Source organism: Salvelinus alpinus, chromosome 6 (assembly GCF_045679555.1).
Source record: "Salvelinus alpinus chromosome 6, SLU_Salpinus.1, whole genome shotgun sequence".
Classification (NCBI taxonomy): Eukaryota; Metazoa; Chordata; class Actinopteri; order Salmoniformes; family Salmonidae; genus Salvelinus; species Salvelinus alpinus.
In genome coordinates, this window is record NC_092091.1 from 37,146,684 (window position 1) to 37,166,054 (window position 19,371).

A 19,371-nucleotide genomic window follows, 5' to 3' on the forward strand; every position below is an offset into this window, starting at 1 on the left:
TAATGCCGGAACCCTCAATATTTAAAATGAATTCATCATCACAGTTATCAGGCTATTTACTTTTAATATGGAGAAGAACTAAAAAGGAAAAATAAAACCATAACTAAAAAAAAAATAGGCATAGTTTTAAATCCTCATCATTCCGTAAATGATCGACCATATCCGACAAAGCCCGAGAATGCTGCGAACAATGTGTGAGAGCCGAGAAGGGATTATTGTGCATTCTTGAGCGCTACAGAGGAGAGAGAGAAAGAGCGCATTTCACTGTGCGATAAACAGCGGTTGAGCTACTGAGAGGAGAGGAGACGTTCGGACACATTGCTTCTGTACTTGGAAAATATATGGTCTAATTCAGCAGAACTGTCCATCAGGTCCTATACATCTCAAGGATTATACTTTAAATTCCTCCTTGTGTAGCCTATTACGGAGAGGACGCACGCCCGGAGGAGAGTAGAGGTGGACATCGGGACTGAGAAGGAAAGGAATTGTATTCTTTCTGAAGTGGATCGAGAGAACCAAGTGGTTGCTATTTTCGAAGACAGAAATGCCAATGACCAGGGGACCTAGAGAGAGTGAGTTTTTGCATTTCATATACTATTGACAATTCATGGTTGTGGTGTTTGTTTGACTGACATTTGAATCACATGTATTGTTCAGGAGTGGCCGCATCTTAGCCCACTGATAATGATGACCACTGATTTGGAATATAGCCTGGCTATTGGTAAGAATAATTTCGTCATGTTGAAAAGTTGTGTGCTGAGTATGAGAGGGATATTGTTTTTCTGGCTACTTCATGACAGAATACATCCAAATGTCAATCGATTTAGAGCTTGTTCGAGATCAATACGGCTGTGTACACGCCTCACGGGCAAATAACAGGCAGGAGCACCTGTCAAGCAGCTCTCTGCTCTGCCCTGTTCACCCGTGGAACCTGTTACATAGAGACAAACAGGTTGGGTGAATTACATGATGGAGAGGGTCAATTAACCAACCACTACCACTGGAAACATTGTATCCTTTGTCACAACACATTGGCATGTAAATTATTTGAACTATTCCGTTTTATAACAGCCTAGTTGTTTGCACAATACTTGACATGTATCGAATTTGCTATTGGATAGGCTACCAATAAGATACTAATTAACATTATTGTAATATCTTAGTGGACTATTTGTTAAGATGCTGGTGTAGGATCTTATTTTGATCACCCTGATGCAAGCGAACTTTCCTGCAATGCAGGGAAAAAATGTGTAGTGTATTTGAGTTTTAATAAGGCTTCTGAAGTTTGTAATTTCCGTTACAAAAATGTATCGACCCCTACAAATATGTCCATTATAATCCACATAATAATTCACATTTGCTGTTGCTGCAGGATTATTCTCCTGCTGTAGCAAACTAGCTCAAATTAAGATCCTACACCTGTCTAATACATAGGCTACTTGAAGGCCATTATTCAAGCCCACATATCTGCCGTCCACAAGAAGCAAATCAGGCTTTTGACCAAATGCATCAGATCTTTTCACCCCTAATCTTTTTCAGAGCTGATCTGTGAAAAAAAGATCAGAATTGGGCTTGCCTGTCTAAACGCAGCCTTAGTGGTCTGTGCAAACTGGTGTTTGTGATGGAACTCACCGTTACGCACGGATCTATTTCCGATTGTTTGCAAATAGGGAAACAGGCTATCATGGCTTTATTTGTCACATTATATGGAACATGTGAATATGACGATGTATGGGTCTATTGAGCTAAATAATTTATTTTCAGTTATTTCAGTTATTTCTCATCAATCCACATTATGCATTATTTCCAGAGCCCCTAAGTTATGTCATCAAGGTTGGAATCTATTTGCCGGACTAGGCATTTCTTTCCCACTGTCATTTGTGTAGAATAAAACCCTCTGGGCACACTACGTCATTTCAATGTGGATAATTGGCTAGTATTTGTCAAAAAGACAGCAAACATTTTGTTGAATTTCCAATGCGTTATCACCTATGCTTTCAACCATCTCAAAGCACAACCAAATTCCAATGGAAAACAATGTCTGACATTTGGTTCAGTTGTCACCCAAATGTCTATCACTGCGCGTTCAACTATTTTAAAGCACAGCAAAGTTTAAATGGGAATACAATGTCAGATATTTGTATTATTTCTACAACAGAATAATGTTTTATCACTCTTCTTCATCTAATAGCAGAACCAAATGACCTGGACTGCAGTTGAAATTACAATAAAAGTATATGGTGCAAGTGATCAATGCTGTTTGAGATTCTGCGCAGATTATTAAAGCAATTGTGAAGATCTCCACAGAACAGCGACACTCTATGCACGCCATCTTGAACATGAACACTCTATAAACTCAGCAAAAAAAGAAACGGCCCTTTTTCAGGACTCTGTCTTTCAAAGATAATTCGTAAAAATACAAATAACTTCACAGATCTTCATTGTAAAGGTTTAAACACTGTTTCCCATGCTTGTTCAATGAACAATAAACAATTAATGAACATGCACCTGTGGAATGGTCGTTAAGACACTAACAGCTTACAGACGGTTGACAATTAAGGTCACAGTTATGAAAACTTAGGACAGTAAAGAGGCCTTTCTACTGACTCTGAAAAACACCTAAAGAAAGATGCCCAGGGTCCCTGCTCACTTGCGTGAACGTGCCTTAGGCATGCTGCAAGGAGGCATGAGGACTGCAGATGTGGCCAGGGCAATAAATTGCAATGTCCGTACTGTGAGACGCCTAAGACAGTGCTACATGGAGACAGGACGGACAGCTGATCGTCCTCGCAGTGGCAGACCACGTGTAACAACACCTGCACAGGATCGGTACATCCGAACATCACACCTGCGGGACAGGTACAGGATGGCAACAACAACTGCCCGAGTTACACCAGGAACCCACAATCATACCATCAGTGCTCAGAGTGTCCACAATAGGCTGAGAGGCTGGACTGAGGGCTTGTAGGCCTGTTGTAAGGCAGGTCCTCACCAGACATCACCAGCAACAACGTCGCCTATGGGCACAAACCCACCGCCGCTGGACCAGACAGGACTGGCAAAAAGTGCTCTTCACTGACGAGTCGCGGTTTTGTCTCACCAGGGGTGATGGTCGGATTCGCGTTTATCGTCAAAAGAATGAGCGTTACACCGAGGCCTGTACTCTGGAGCGGGATCGATTTGGAGTTGGAGGGTCTGTCATGGTCTGGGGCGGTGTGTCACAGCATCATCGGACTGAGCTTTTTGTCATTGCAGGCAATCTCAACGCTGTGTCACACACGCTTGTCACATATCTGTGGAACTTGTTCAGTTTATGTCTCAGTTGTTGAATCTTGTTATGTTCATACAAATATTAACACAAGTTAAGTTTGCTGAAAATAAACGCAGTTGACAGTGAGAGGACAATTCTGTTTTTGCTGAGTTTACATAAGAAGAAATATATAGTTACAGTAACCTCAAAACATTTAAAGGAGATGTATCTACTGCTTGGAAAGTTCCTTCTGAGCCACCAGCTTAATTAATCACGTTCTTTAACATTTATTTTTGGTTGAGTTTCAGACCATATCATCATGAATACAACATATTATTTGTTAATTTGTTGACAAGATAATAGTCTATTTATTGTATTTCAAAAGTGATATTGAATTCTGTTTGGTTGTCAATGCAACCAAATATCAAAATTTGAAGGAGATGTATCTTCTGCTTGGATAGTTCCATCTGTGCCACTAGTTAGTCTGACTTTAATTAAAGTTTGTCCACAAATTAATAATTGATATGTTTGATTCACATCTCCATCTAAACCAAAAAATCTAAGTTAAAGAATAGCAATAAATCAAATCAAACTTTGAATGCACTTTATATGAAGTTTGATTTGATTTAGTCCTATTCGTTAACTTTGATATTTAGTTGAGATAAAGACGTGAATCCAACATATTAATTAGTCATTTGTAGCTAGTATTCCTGAAAGCTAAGACTCTCTGGAATATGGCTGTGCCTTCTGTTCCCCTCTATGATGATCTCAGGCCACATTAGAAAGGAGTGTCACAAAAAACACAATTTGAACCCCATAAAAACACCGTCCAACAAGCACTGTCAAAGCCCTTCTAAGGGTAGCCTTTCCACCCCCTATTTAATCTAGCTCTTGTGACTGACTGGGTTCAAACCAGGTCTCCTGTCACATGACTGTCAAGACTTTGTTAGCCCACTTAGATAAAGCCCATACGGATGAGTTCAGGAAGGTAACACAAGTCTTTTAGTCTCCAGCAAAGTTACTAATGAAAAAAAGTATGGTTCATCAAACCACCTCAGTTACATTTCACCTCCTTTGACCTCATACTCAGAGATCACGGCACCAATAAAACCGACTGGGTTTGAAATCAGGCCTACTGTACCACAACAACCCTTTCTGTGGCAAACAGATGCAAAATGACTTTATGCACCTCATTTAATAAGAGTGCAACAGAGGTGGTTTGGCGACTACATTTTAGTCATTCAGTAGACGTTCTTATTCAGAGCGTCTTACAGTAGTGAGTGCATACATTTCATACTTTTCTTTCTCTGTACTGATCAATGCATGTGATGAGCAACTTCGCCTGAGAACTGAAGATGTGTTAGTTTGACTGATGGGATTCTAACCCAGGTCTCCTGTATGCCTGACAATGCAACTTTTCAGGTCTCAGACAAGTTACTCATCACACGAGCGTGGTCCCTGAACCACCTGTGTTACATATTAGCCCCCTTTGACGTCCTCACCACTGTTTTGAACCCCACATTTTTTGCAACAAAGTATACAGGTGAAGTCGGAAGTTTACGTACACCTTATCCAACTAAATTTAAACTCAGTTTTTCACAATTCCTGACATTTAATCCTAGTAAAAAGCCCCTGTCTTAGGTCAGATAGGATCACCACTTTATTTTAAGAATGTGAAATGACAGAATAATAGTAGAGAATTATTTATTTCAGCTTGTATTTCCTTCATCACATTCTCAGTGGTTCAGAAGTTTACATACACTCAATTAGTATTTGGTAGCATTGCCTTTAAATTGTTTAACTTGGGTCAAACGTTTCAGGTAGCCTTCCACAAGCTTCCCACATTAAGTTGGGTGAATTTTGGCCCATTCCTGCTTACAGAGCTGGTGTAAATGAGTCAGGTTTGTAGGCCTCCCTGCTCGCACACACTTTTTCAGTTCTACCCACAAATGTTCTATAAGTTTGAGGTCAGGGCTTTGTGATGGCCACTCCAATTCCTTGACTTTGTTTTCCTTAATCCATTTTGCCACAACTTTGGAAGTATGCTTGGGGTCATTGTCCATTTGGAAGACCCATTTGCGACCAATCTTTAACTCCCTGACTGATGTCTTGAGATGTTGCTTCAATATATCCACATAATTTCCCGTCCTCATGATGCCATCTATTTTGTGAAGTGCACCAGTCCCTCCTGCAGCAAAGCACCCCCACAACATGATGCTGCCACCCCCATGCTTCACGGTTGGGATGGTGTACTTCAGCTTGCAAGCCTCCCCCTTTTTCCTCCAAACAAAACAATGGTCATTATGGCCAAACAGTTCTATTTTTGTTTCATCAGACCAGAGGACATTTCTCCAAAAAGTACAATCTTTGTCCCCATGTGCAGTTGCAAACCGTAGTCTGGCTTTCTTATGGCGGTTTTGGAACAGCGGCTTCTTCCTTGCTGAGCGACCTTTCAGGTTATGTCAAAATAGGACTCGTTTTACTGTGGATATAGATACTTTTGTACCTGTTACCTCCAGCATCTTCACAAGGGCCTTTGCTGTTGTCCTGGGATTGATTTGCACTTTTCGCACCAAAGTATGTTCATCTCTAGGAGACAGAACTCATCTCCTTCCTGAGCGGTATGATGGCCGCGTGGTCCCATGGTGTTTATACTTGCATACTATTGTTTGTACAGATGAACGTGATACCTTCAGGCGTTTGGAAATTGCTCCCAAGGAAGAACCAGACTTGTGGGGGTCTACACTTTATTTTCTGAGGTCTTGGCTGATTTCTTTTGATTTTCCCATGATGTCAAGTAAAGAGGCACTGAGTTTGAAGGTAGGCCTTGAAATACATCCACAGGTCCACCTCCAATTGACTCAAATGATGTCAATTAGCCTATCAGAAGCTTCTAAAGCCATGACATCATTTTCTGGATTTTTCCAAGCTGTTTAAAGGCACATTCAACTTAGTGTACGTAAACTTCTGACCCACTGGAATTGATATACAGTGAACTATAAGTTAAATAATCTGTCTGTAAACAATTGTTGGAAAAATTGCTTGTGTCATGCACGAAGTAGATGTCCTAACCGACTTGCCAAAATTATAGTTTGTTCACAAGAAATTTGTGGAGTGGTTGAAAAGCGAATTTTTATATCTCCAACCTAAGTGTATGTAAACTTCCGACTTCAACTGTATATACATATAAAAAAAAAAATTTTAGGCTTGCCTGTTATGCATGTTATTTTGGCGTTAATACATGTCACATATCAGTTTGCAAACAATGTAAAAAATTATATATATCATCGAGTTAATAAAGCCGCATACAAACACAGTCTCTTTTATGTTTTCTTGAGTAAGGCATCTCCATAATGCAGGTGTTTCAGCCTAGCTCAGTGCTTTCAGTTGTGGTGGGGGAAACCAGCAGAAAATATGTTGCATTGCGTTCTGTCACTCATGAGGACTTTACGTCACTGCCAAGTGTAAGAGGAGACATTGAAAATTCTAGGCCTTTGTTTGCTGCCGTAGAAGTGCCCATCCAAGAAGGCTCAAGGTCATTGGCCACAGATAAAATTATGTCATATCACGTTATACACTAACGGTTAGAAGTTTTAGAACACCTACTCATTCAAGGGGTTTTCTTTATTATTACATTGTAGAATAATAGTGAAGACATCAAAACGATGAAATAACACAGAAGGAATCATGTAGTAACCAAAAAATTGTTAAACAAATCAAAATATATTTTATATTTGAGATTTTTCAAACAGCCACCCTTTTCCTTGATGACAACTTGCACACTCTTGGCATTCTCTCAACCAGTTTCACCTGGAATGCTTTTCCAACACTCTTGAAGGAGTTCCCACATGTGCTGAGCACTTGTTGGCTGCTTTTCCTTCACTCTGCGGTCCGACTCATCTCAAAGCAACTCAATTTGGTTGAGGTCGGGGGATTGTGGAGGCCAGGTCATCTGATGCAGCACTCCATCACTCTCCTTCTTGGTCAAATAGACCTTACACAGCCTGGAGGTATGTTTTGGGTCATTGTCCTGTTGAAAAACAAATGATAGTCCCACTAAGCCCAAACCAGATGGGATGGCGTATCGATGCTGTCACGTTCCTGACCTGTTTTCTGTTGTTTTGTATGTGTGTGATGGTCAGGGCGTGAGTTTTGGGTGGGCATTCTATGTTGTGTGTTTCTATGTTGGTTTAGGGTTGCCTGGTATGGCTCTTAATTAGAGGCAGGTGTTTTGCGTTCCTCTAATTAAGAGTCATATTTAGGTAGGTTGTTTCACTGTGTTCGTTGTGGGTGGTTGTTACCTGTCTCTGTGTTTGTGGTCTGCACCAGATAGGTCTGTATCGGTTTTGCACGTTTGTTATTTTGTAAGTTGTTTGTAGTGTTCACTTGTTCTTATAATTAAACATGTTGAGCACTGGCTACGCTGCATTTTGGTCCTCTCCTTCACCCCAGGAAGAAAACCTTTACAGATGCAGAATGCTGTGGTAGCCATGCTGGTCAACTCTGCCTTGAATTCCCAAAAAATCACAAATAAAAATTTGATTTGACCAGCAAAGCACCCCCACACCATAACACCTCCCCCTCCATGCTTTATGGTGGGAAATTCACATCCGTTCACCCACACATCGTATCACAAAGACACGATGATTGGACCCAAAAATCTCAAATTTGGACTCATCAGACCAAAGGACAGATTTCCACCGCTCTAATGTACATTGCTCGTGTTTCTTGGCCCAAGCAAGTCTCTTCTTATTGGTGTCCTTTAGTAGTGGTTTCTTTGCAGCAATTCGACCATGAAGTCCTGATTCACACAGTATCCTCTGAGCAGTTGATGTTGAGATGTGTCTGTTACTTGAACTCTGTGATGCATTTATTTGGGCTGCAATTTCTGAGGCTGGTAACTCCAATGAACTTGTCCTCTGCAGCAGAGGTAACTCTGAATGTTTTCCATTCCTGTGGCAGTCCTCATGAGCGGCAGTTTCTTCATAGCTCTTGATGGTTTCTGCTACTGCACTTGAGGAAACTTTCAAAGTTCTTGAACATTTCTGTATTGACTGACCTTCATGTCTTAAAGTAATGATGGACTTTCGTTTCTCTTTGCTTATTTGAGCTGTTCTTGCCATAATATGGACTTGGTCTTTTACCAAATAGGGCTATCTTCTGTATATCCCGCCTACCTTGTCACAACACAACTGATTGGCTCAAACGCATTACGAAGGAAAGACATTTCACAAATGAACTTTTAAGAAGGCAGACCTGTTAATTGAAACGCATTGCTGGTGACTACCTCATGAAGCTGGTTGAGAGAATGCCAAGAGTGTGCAAAGCTGTCATCAAGGCAAAGGGTGGCTATTTGAAGATTCTCAAATATAAAATATATTTTGATTTGTTTAACACTTTTTTGGTTACTACACAATTCAATATGTGTTATTTATTGGTTTGGATGTCTTCACTGTTATTCTACAATGTAGAAAATTGTAAAAATAAAGAAAACCCTTGAATGAGTAGGTGTTCTAAAACTGTTGACCGGTAGTGTATGTACAGTAGCTTTGATTGGACTGATCATGTAGACATCATACTTTCACAATCTTAGCTAGCAATCATCATCATAAATCAAGTTGACCATCTACTGGCCGCGATCTCAAGATAATTGGTTCCGTGATCTCAAGATTTACATGCTAAAATCGCCACTGTTCCTTGAAGAGACCCATCCAAGTCACAGGACCATTGCCTAGGCTGTAGCTCAACAGGCTAACACAGTCTTTACCCAGTCAGTCACATGTTAACATTATAATAACTACCCTTGCCAGAAACTTTACATTTACACACTAAGAGTATTGTATTTGGTACAAATCATTCCCTAAATTCTAGACCTCAGCTGAATCTGATAATGATTGATAATGATCTGATAAATATTGATTCTACATCTGCATTGCTTGCTGTTTGTGGTTTTAGGCTTTAGAGTTTCTGCATAGCACTTTGTGACATCGGCTGATGTAAAAAGGACTTCATAATACATTTGAATAAATTTGATTGATAATGAATGGTGTGCCTGTTGACTAAGTTGAGGAGACGAAATGACTTGGTGTTTTGGATTGTAAACTGTCATGGTCAAAACATATTGATTCAATGGTTCTGAAGATGGGGAGAGGTCTGTCCATGATAAAGAGATGTTCTTCTTTTTTGACACCACACTCCACAAAGCAAGTTCTTTAAGCTCTAGTTTTATCTTATCTTGATTATTGCCCAGTCATATGGTCAGGCGCTGCAAAGAAGGACCTAGAAAAACTGCAGCTGGCCTAGAACAGAGGCATGTTTTGCTCTTCACTTTAATCAGAGGGCTAATATCAATACTATGCATGCCAGTCTCAGAGATTGACTGTATCACTTCTTGTTTTTATTGGATACATTCATGTGTTAAAAATTCCAAATTGTTTGCATAATCAACTTACACACAGCACTGACACACACACTCACCCCACCAGGAATAGGATCATAATAGACTATAGCCAAAACAGTTTGAACGCTAGAGCCAAATTCATACAAAGATTGGCTTCAGAAACTGCCAGAAGCTTCTGTTTACCACAGTAAGCATTTCATTCTATCTGTTCTCCTCTATTTTTGCTGGCTGGCAAAGTACCAGGATGTTGTGTCTGGTTTTGAATCTGAATTTATAGAACTGAATTTGAAAACTGAATCTGAATGCATCTGAGAAGTTAAATATATGAAACGTTGATGACCTTGAAATTATAGTTTGTAAACTTAATAAACAGATAATGAACACTATCTACCATATTGCAACGGAATATATAAACATTGCATTTGACTCTTCAATTAAATTGAAATGAAATGTTAAAATTGAATGCAATATTCACTATATTCAGATTGAAATCATGAATTATATGGTCCATTTATGAGTTCAATGATTACATTTGTGCATAAAAAATGTGATAAAAATATATGATTTGGTATTGACATACAAACGGCTGCATTGGACTTTTAAAATTATATTATTGTCGCATTATTATGACACCTATGATCATGATACACTATACTGTTTATACAAAAGTATGTCCAACTTGTAATTCGCTCTGGATAAGAGCGTCTGCTAAATGACTTAAATGTATATGTAATGTGAACACCCCTTCAAATTAGTGGATTCGGGTATATTTTAGCCACACCCGTTGCTGATGTGTATAAAATTGAGCACACAGCCATGCAATCTCCATAGACAAACATTGGCAGTAGAATGGCCTTACTGAAGAGCTCAGTCCCTTTCAACGTGGCACCGTCATAGGATGCCTCCTTTCCAACAAGTCAGTTTGTCACATTTCTGCCCTGCTAGAGAAACCCCGGTCAACTGTAAATGCTGTTATTGTGAAGTGGAAACGTCTAGGAGCAACAATGGCTCAGCCGCGAAGTGGTAGGCCTAAAAGCTCACAGAATGGGACTGCCGAGTACTGAAGCACATAGCGCGTAAAAATTGTTGTTCTCGGTTGCAACACTCACTACCGAGTTCCAAACTACCTCTGGAAACAACGTCAGCACAATAACTGTTCATCGGGAGCTTCATGAAAGGGGTTTCCATGGCCGAGTAGCCGCACACAAGCCTAAGATCACCATGTGCAATGCAAAGCATCGGCTGGAGGTGTGTAAAGCTCGCTGCCATTGGACTCTGGAGCAGTGGAAACACGTTCTTTGGAGTGATGAATCACGCTTCACCATCTGGCAGTCCAACAGACTAATCTGGGTTTGGTGGATGCCAGGAAAATGCTATCTGCCCCAATGCTGTATGTATATTGTTTTAAAAAGTATTATCTGTGTGGCATATTTGGGAGCACTTCAGTAAATTGTTAGCTCTTAGTGAATTACCCTTCATTTTCAATTGCTCATGATCATTAGTCACCAACTATACTTTAAGCATACTTTTTGACTACTAGTTTAGTATACATCCCATGGCAAAACTAGTTGTTTGTTTGCCTGATGCCTCAATGGTTCACAGTCTGCATGAGTTTTTTAGTCATGTTGATATTCACTGTGTGTGAATGTTTTTGCTTTGAAGCTCAACAGAAAGCAACTGATCTGCTTTGACATTTAAAAACGATAGTCAGCATATGTTTCATATATGCAGTACATACATACCACGCTTTACAAGTCAAATGATATTTCAGTCGAGGGCATGTTATATCTTTAAAATATGTTATACTGTCCATTCTTACACCTGATAATGTAAAACATATTTCACTGCACCTATCAGCCATAGTAGTACGGCACCTCTGGAGCAAATTAGGGTTAAGTGCCTTGCTCAAGGGCACATCAGATATTTCACCTTGTTGGCTCGGGTATTTCGAATTAGCAACCTTTCGGTTCCTGGCCCGTCTAACCGCTAGGCTACTTGTGTAACGATGTGCGCTGCGAGTCGGGAAGCAGGATCAGGGAGTGAGTGTTCTAATAGAATAAAACGGAACATAATACAAAACAAGAAACACAAACAGCACCCAGACATGAAACTGAAACAGAAACAATGACGCCTGGGGAAGGAACTACAGGGAGTGGCATATATAGGGAAGGTAATCAAGGAAGTGATGGAGTCCAGGTGAGTCTGATGATGCGCAAGTACGCGTAATGATGGTGACAGGTGTGCGCCATAACGAGCAGCCTGGTTGGAGAGGTCGGAGAGGGAGCAAACGTGTCAGTACCCCCTCCCCGCAGGACACCAACCAAAATGACGATCCCGGGGATCAGGAGCAGACCGGTCACCTCTGCTGAGGCGCGGAAAACCTGTCAGTCCGGCTGAGACGCAGGAGCATGGCAACCTAGAGCACCGGAGAGAGCATACGTGACGGTACCCCCTCCCTGGTGCGTTTGGCTCCTGCCGCAGGATGCCAACCAAAGAGACGATCCCGGGGATCAGGAGCGGACCAGTCACCCCGGCTGATGCGCTGGAACTTGTCGCCAGCTGGGGCGCGGGAACATGGCGACCTAGAGCGCTGGAGAGAGAGCATACGTGACAGTACCCCCTCCCCGGCGCGTTCGGCTCCTGCAGCAGGACGCCAACCACATGGACGATCCCAGGGATCAGGAGCGGACCGGTCGCCTCCGCTGAGGCGCAGAAACCTGTTCACCGGTGAACATGGCTGAACTGGAAAGAGACATTTACACTGTGTGCATTCCAAATGGCAACCTATTCCCTAGAAAGTGCACTACTTTTGACCTGAGCCCTATAGGCCCTAGTCAAAAGTAGTGCACTATAATGAGAATAGAGTGCCGTTTGGGAAGCAGACACTGTGTGGGGTGGACTGGGATGGATGGATGGATGGATGGATGAATGAAACGATCTGAATTAAACCACAATAACAACAGAGCCCAAGCTGTAGGGTTCTCTGTGTCTGTCCCCAAGAAGGGACAGGAACATGCAGTGTGTCACTTGGTTGTCAATGTATTGTCCGTCTGCTGATTGACCTATCTGCAGAAAAGTCCAGGTTCTCTCCTTCCTTTCATTTCCCAACAATTGAACAGCAACATAGTGGCTCTGGGATTTCAATTACACCGGCCCATTGTTCGACCAGCATACAGGGTCTGGTTGGCAATGTTTTTGGGTAAGATCCTATCAGCCACAGACCTGAGTACCAAATAGTACCCTACCTAACTATATAACACACTACTTTTCCCTGATCAAAAGTAGTGCACTACATAGGGAATAGGGTGCCCTCCGGGACTCATACCTAAATGCTATGATTTCCTCACTGTGTTATCAAGGCAATTGGCACTGTATCTAGTAATTCTACAACTGTGTCGTTGTGTATGTGGTGGTCTGCCACTGTGTTTTCTGTCTGTGATGGCTGCGATGTCAGAATAGATATTAGTGGATTGATTTGAATAATGGCAACTTCATTAATTAGACTAAACTTCATTATAAGCGCTCTCTTTGTCACAGAAGGCCGGGGGGTAATAGGTGGAAATATTTAGAACTACATTGTAATCACTGTAACGCAACAACATACAATAGTGTTTTCTATTCAATTCAACAGAAATTGATGAACAAATACAACATTTTTGGTAGCCTGTCCCAGATCTGTTTGTGCTTTTAACTTCAATACTGTCATTGGCATGACAATGAGTACCAAGAATTTGGCACTCAGGTTGGCAGACTGGCATTCAGGCAGTGATGTAAATTCTACCTAAGTCGTTTTTGGGGGTATCTGTACACTACTTCACTATTTATATTTGCAACAACTTTTATTTTTACTTCCCTACATTCCTAAATAAAATCATGTACTTTCTACTCCACATATTTTCTCTGACACCTAAAAGTACTATTTTTGAATGCTTAGCAGGACAGGAAAATGGTCCAATTCACGTAATTATCAAGAGAACTTCCCTGGTCATCCCTACTGCCTTTTTTTCTGGCGGACTCACACATCTTTCTGGTGGACACATGCTTCATTTGTAAATGATGTCTGAGTGTTGGAGTGTGTCCCTGGCTATCCGTACATTAAAATGACAACAAAACGGTGCCGTGTGGTTTGCTTATTATAAGGAACTTGACATTATTTGTACTTTTACTTTCGATACTTAAGTATATTTTAGCAATTACATTTACATTTGATACTTAAGTATATTTAAAACCAAATACTTTTAGACTTTTACTCAAGTAGTATTTTACTGGGTGACTTTCACTTTTGCTTGAGTCATTTTCTATTAAGGGGTATTTACTTTTACTCAAGTATGACAATTGGATACTTATTCCACCACTGCACTCAGGGTACAATTTTGGCTGTGTATAGCAGGATTTTGCTGCATCGTTCTCTGGCTCCGTTTCACCTGTTGAGAAGACAATTTCTGCACTTTGAAGTGAAACACTGTCAGTACAAGGAGGAGGAGGAGGAGGAGGAGGAGGAGGGGGACACTTACACTTTGTAGTTGTAGCTATGCATTTTAAATGTTATAACAGCAACGACTTTTGCATTGTCGAAATGTTGGGATTTCTTTTGATCATGGAGCCAAAAGGTGTTGCTATACTTTCATTGCTCAACCTGCAGGATTGTCTTAGTTAGAGGGATGTAGACCATAGAGAAGGATGATTGGCATGTTGTTGATTCAGATTGTCCTGCCATTCTCCCATATTACTTTGTAAAAGTTGCCACAGCGGAGTCTCTTAACTAGGCAGCTCTGTCATTCTATTATCTTATTCCCCAACCCTCCTGTCTGTCTTTCATCAAATAGGCAGTAATTACCTAATTGAGAGAGAGAAAGAGTGAATGGGTGAGAGAGAAACACACACACACACACACACACACACACACACACACACACACACACACCATTAATTAATACAAAGTCAGAGGATGACTGGTTTTCTGAAAACCTGTCAGGCCCCAAAAGAAGCATTTACCAAATGCCTTAGCTTACAGGGTGGTATACTTATTCTTCTTGTTTGCTTGAAGATAGAACACATTTTCTTCTTTGCATACTTTAGGTGTAAATTGTGCAGTGGGAAAGTGAATGAGAGCATTCTCTTTTTGCTGAATAGCTTACAACATACTGTACATAACAAGTAACGCATCAGATTAGCAAATGATAAACTGATCAAATTATCAACAGCTGTAGAAGCTGATCAGATAACTTGGGTTGGCCTATAATCTTTCATGTACAATGAAACACATCAACTTTGAATATGACATTTAGAATACATCTGTCATAAAGTGGGTTGAATTGCAACATAACCCTTTACCATCTGTGAATACAGAACTGTGAGTTTCGTTGTTGTTGTCAACACTGAAGATGGTGAGCATTTCTTTACAGGGTGAGATCAAATGAGTAACTAAGCGTTGTCCTTCCTGGGAGACCACCGTGTGTAATTAACATCTGAGAGGAAACAGATAAAAGCATACTGCTGTCTAACGCTTCATTTCACATTGATGTTTATTCAAAAGGGCACTTATCTAGAGTCCTATCCATCTCCCATTAGAATAATCTAGTCTAGGAGCATCAACACCTAACACTTTACCTCCACTTTATAAGAAGAAAACACTGAAAACACTACCTTTGCTTTATAAGAAGGACAAAATAAAGGCAGGTGTCTTGTGTTCATAGGTTTTGGGTAAAAGCATTCGCTAAATGACATATATATAGTGTGGTTTGGCTTGTGTCAACGTCACTTGGGTTGAATGTTTTTACACTTTTTTTTACATCTGACAGTGGATCTTATTATTTTCCATTTTTGAACACTGTCAAATATCAAGTGCCCTTTATCTGTTACATACTGCATGGCTCTAATGTAGAAACAATGTGAACGTGTCATGGGCTTTAGACTAAAAGCTAGCTGCACTTAGCCCTGTACTGTATTGTATGTGAGTATGGGCCTGTTGTGTAAGCCACTTCACAACTACCTTGGACATCATCCCATTTAGCTTACTAAATACTACCCTATTCCTTATATAATGCACTACTCCTAAATAGTTGTGCGCTAAATAGGAAAATAGGGTATTATTTTTAGAAGTACTGCACTATTTTGGGAATAAGGTGCCATTTGTGTCGCAATCATCATCCAATTTACTCCCGAGCCATTAGATTCCACTGGGATGGTTTAACAGTTTATCAAAAATAGATGTTTTCTTCTTCTTCGCGAAGATCTTTATATTTTCCTTGCCAGAGATCTGTGCTACTTACTATACCATGTGGTACTTTACACTACCAATATGGGATGGACTCCAGAAACAGAGCGAGCCAAATGAGCTGGCTGTACAGAATGCTACATTCTAAGAAAACCCTTTGGAGAACCTTTTTTGGTTCCAGGTAGAACCCTTTTGGTTCCAGGTAGAACCCTTTTGGTTCTAGGTAGAACTCTTTCAGGTTCCATGTAGAACCTTTTCCACAGATGGTTCTGCATAGAACCCAAAATGGTTCTATCTGGAACCGAAAAATGGTTCTACCTGGAACCTAAAAGGGTTCTGCTATGGGGACAGCCAAAGGACCCTTTTGGAACCCTTTTTTTCTAGGGTGTAGGAGTCACACAGGAGGGGATTGGTAGAACAGAATCTCCTATTTTTGACAGTTGAACATGGCAGCTGTGGCTACTTAATGGATGTAGCAGAGCAACGTATTGTAGCTGCTTCAGCGCAGTTACATCTAGTGAAAAAACACCCAAAAGGTTTTCTTCACCACAACAGAGATGGAGAAATGTCAATATTTGATTCGTGAAAATGTGCATTCTGCTATTATGCTGGATTAGTATTGTTAATAATGAATTATGTCAATTGTAAAGCAAATGTTTGTAAATTTGACATTCACTTCAACTATTCACCTCTTACAATATATACATTTTATAATTCCAGTATGTTGCCACTGACAAGAGTCAGTATATTTCATTTTAGAAGACATTACTTAAATTCCATGTGTATGTTGTTTCCATTTAGAAAGGTACGGTCCAGAAAGCCATGATCCTGATTAGATTGTCTGACATACAAATGAGAGTCTGACTCTCCCATTTGTTTAGAATCTGAAAGGTCCTCTCTCTCTGTAATCTAGCCACAATGACAGACTCAGCTTGCTTCCCAAATGACACCTAATTTCCTTCTATCGTGCACTACAAAAGTTGTGTGCTATATAGGGAATAGGGTGCCATCTCTCAATCCATCTTCTACAGCTAAATGTGATGGTGGGTTTGATATTTGTCATTTATCAGTGTCCTGCTGGATAGATACACCGCCTGTGGCCATCAGTTTAAAGGGCAATTGTGGATATATACAGACAGGCGAACCCAACGATGGCGATGGTTTGTCTGGTTATACGAGGGGTTTTATGGTAGGTACTCTCCTCTGACAAGACGTAGATAGGGGTTGGAGTGTGACCAATATGTTTAGTTCCAAATGGCAACCTATTCCCTATATAGTTCTCTACTTTGGACTAGAGCCATGTGAGCTTCCCTATGGGCCCTGGACCAAAGTAGTGCACCATACAGGGAATAGGGGGCCATTTTTGATGTGGCCTTTGGTTCGGACTGCGTTCTCACCTGCAGCAAACTGCACCAAAGGACAAATTGAATCAGACCAAGACCACTCTTTTTGCGAGAACCACGGTGTGTTGTTTAGTGTGCTCCCGAGTGCAGATAGAGAGTTCACACCAGTCCAAACAAACCGACCTAAGGGGGTAAACGCGCCAGAGTTTGGAAAAAATTATTTGATTGGAAAGCTCCCCATTCCTCCATACAGAATCCTTCCAGATCCTTGATATCCATCGTGTGCACCTCGTCAATTCAAACCACAGGTTTGCAATGGGTTTCAAGTCTGGAGACGGAGATGGCCATTGCAAAATGTTGATTTTGTGGCCAATTAACAATTTCTTTGTGGATTTTGGATATTGTTTGGTTATTGTCTTGCTGGAAGATCCACTCCCGCACAAGTTCCAGCCTCCTGACAGAGTCAACACGTTTTTGGCCAAAATATCCTGGTAGTGTGTATAGTTCATAATGCTGTTGACCTTAATAACAAGGCCCCCAGGACCAGTGGAAGCAAAATAGCCCTGTAACATCAAAGATCCACCACCATATTTTACAGTAGGTATGGGGTTCTTTTCTGCTTATGCATTCTCATTTCAACGCCAAACCCACCACTGGTGTGTGGCCAACAAGCTCTATTTTAATGTCATCCAACAAATGTAAACGCCTTGAGTTTTCTAAACAATAATCTGACCAGTGCTTTGGTCAAATGACATGAAAATAGAGCTCTTTGCTATGCAATGGCCATCTCAAACTTAGAACCCATTGAAAACCTGTTGTTTGAATTGAAGAGGCCAGGCCATAAGAGCAGACTAAGGATATCGAGGATCAGGTAGGATTGTGTGTGGAGGAATGGTCTAAGGTCCCTTTCAATGTGTTCTCCAACACATAAAACATTTTAGAAAAAGGCTCAGTGCCATTATCCTCGCAAGGTGAGGTATGGAAAACCCCTATTTTTTTTGGGGGGGGGATTACTTGTTAAACAAAATCTCTTTCTCTGAGTAATTGTATTATTATTCGAAAAGCATGCAATATAGCTTATTTTATACAGTCATTTTTGCTCATCTTTATCAAGGGGGTCAATAATGACCACACTGTACATCAAAGAACCACAGCTACTTCATCAAATATTCCATCATATCTTAATGTGGCACAATAGGAAACTCTTTACAACTGACACTATGTGTGTGTGTGTTTCATGTTTCAAGTTTTATTAGTCGTATGTATGGGATACACATGGCACACACCGTCCAACGAAATGCTTACTTGCAGGTTCCATTTCGAGAACGCAACAACAACAAGAAATAATAAAATATGAAAGAAACTTCCCCTCTCTTGAGCACCTTTATGAACTCAGCAAAGAAAAAGAAACGTCCCTTTTTAAGGACCCTGGCTTCAACACTGTTTCCCATGCTTGTTCAATGAACCATAAACAATTAATGAACATGCACCTGTGGAACGGTAGTTACGACACTAACAGCTTACAGAAGGTAGGCAATTAAGGTCACAGTTATGAAAACTTAGGACACTAAAGAGGCCTTTCTACTGACTCTGAAAAACACCAAAAGAAAGATGCCCAGGGTCCCTGCTCATCTGCGTGAACGTGCCTTAGGCATGCTGCAAGGAGGCATGAGGACTGCAGATGTGGCAAGGGCAATAAACTGCAATGTCCGTACTGTCAGACGCCTAAGACAGCGCTACAGGGAGACAGGACAGACAGCTGATCATCCTCGCAGTGGCAGACCACGTGTAACAACACCTGCACAGGATCGGTACATCCGAACATCACACCTGCGGGACAGGTACAGGATGGCAACAACAACTGCCCGAGTTACACCAGGAATGCACAATCCCTCCATCAGTGCTCAGACTGTCCGCAATATGCTGAGAGAGGATGGACTGAGGGCTTGTAGGCCTGTTGTAAGGCAGGTCCTATGGGCACAAACCCATCATCGCAAAAAGAGCTCTTCACTGACAAGTCACGGTTTTGTCTCACTATGGGTGATGGTCGGATTTGCGTTTATCGTCGAAGGAATGAGCGTTACACCGAGGCCTGTACTCTGGAGCGGGATCGATTTGGAGGTGGAGGGTCCATCATGGTCTGGGGCGGTGTGTCACAGCG

At 41.1% G+C, this 19,371-nt stretch overlaps 1 protein-coding gene across 17 annotated transcripts in view; it reads left to right on the forward strand.

Annotated features, from left to right (window-relative positions):
* The first annotated feature begins 219 nt into the window (after positions 1-219).
* LOC139578647 (receptor-type tyrosine-protein phosphatase F-like) overlaps positions 220-19,371 on the forward strand; it is a 432,132-nt gene continuing 412,980 nt past the window's right edge. For 14 of the 17 annotated variants that reach the window (XM_071406536.1, XM_071406538.1, XM_071406535.1 and 11 more), the window contains exon 1: positions 221-572. The gene's annotated coding sequence lies outside the window, so the exon portion shown is untranslated. Of the gene's footprint in view, positions 573-19,371 lie in introns of all 17 variants that reach the window. The other 3 variants (XM_071406531.1, XM_071406533.1, XM_071406534.1) reach the window with 1 other exon arrangement.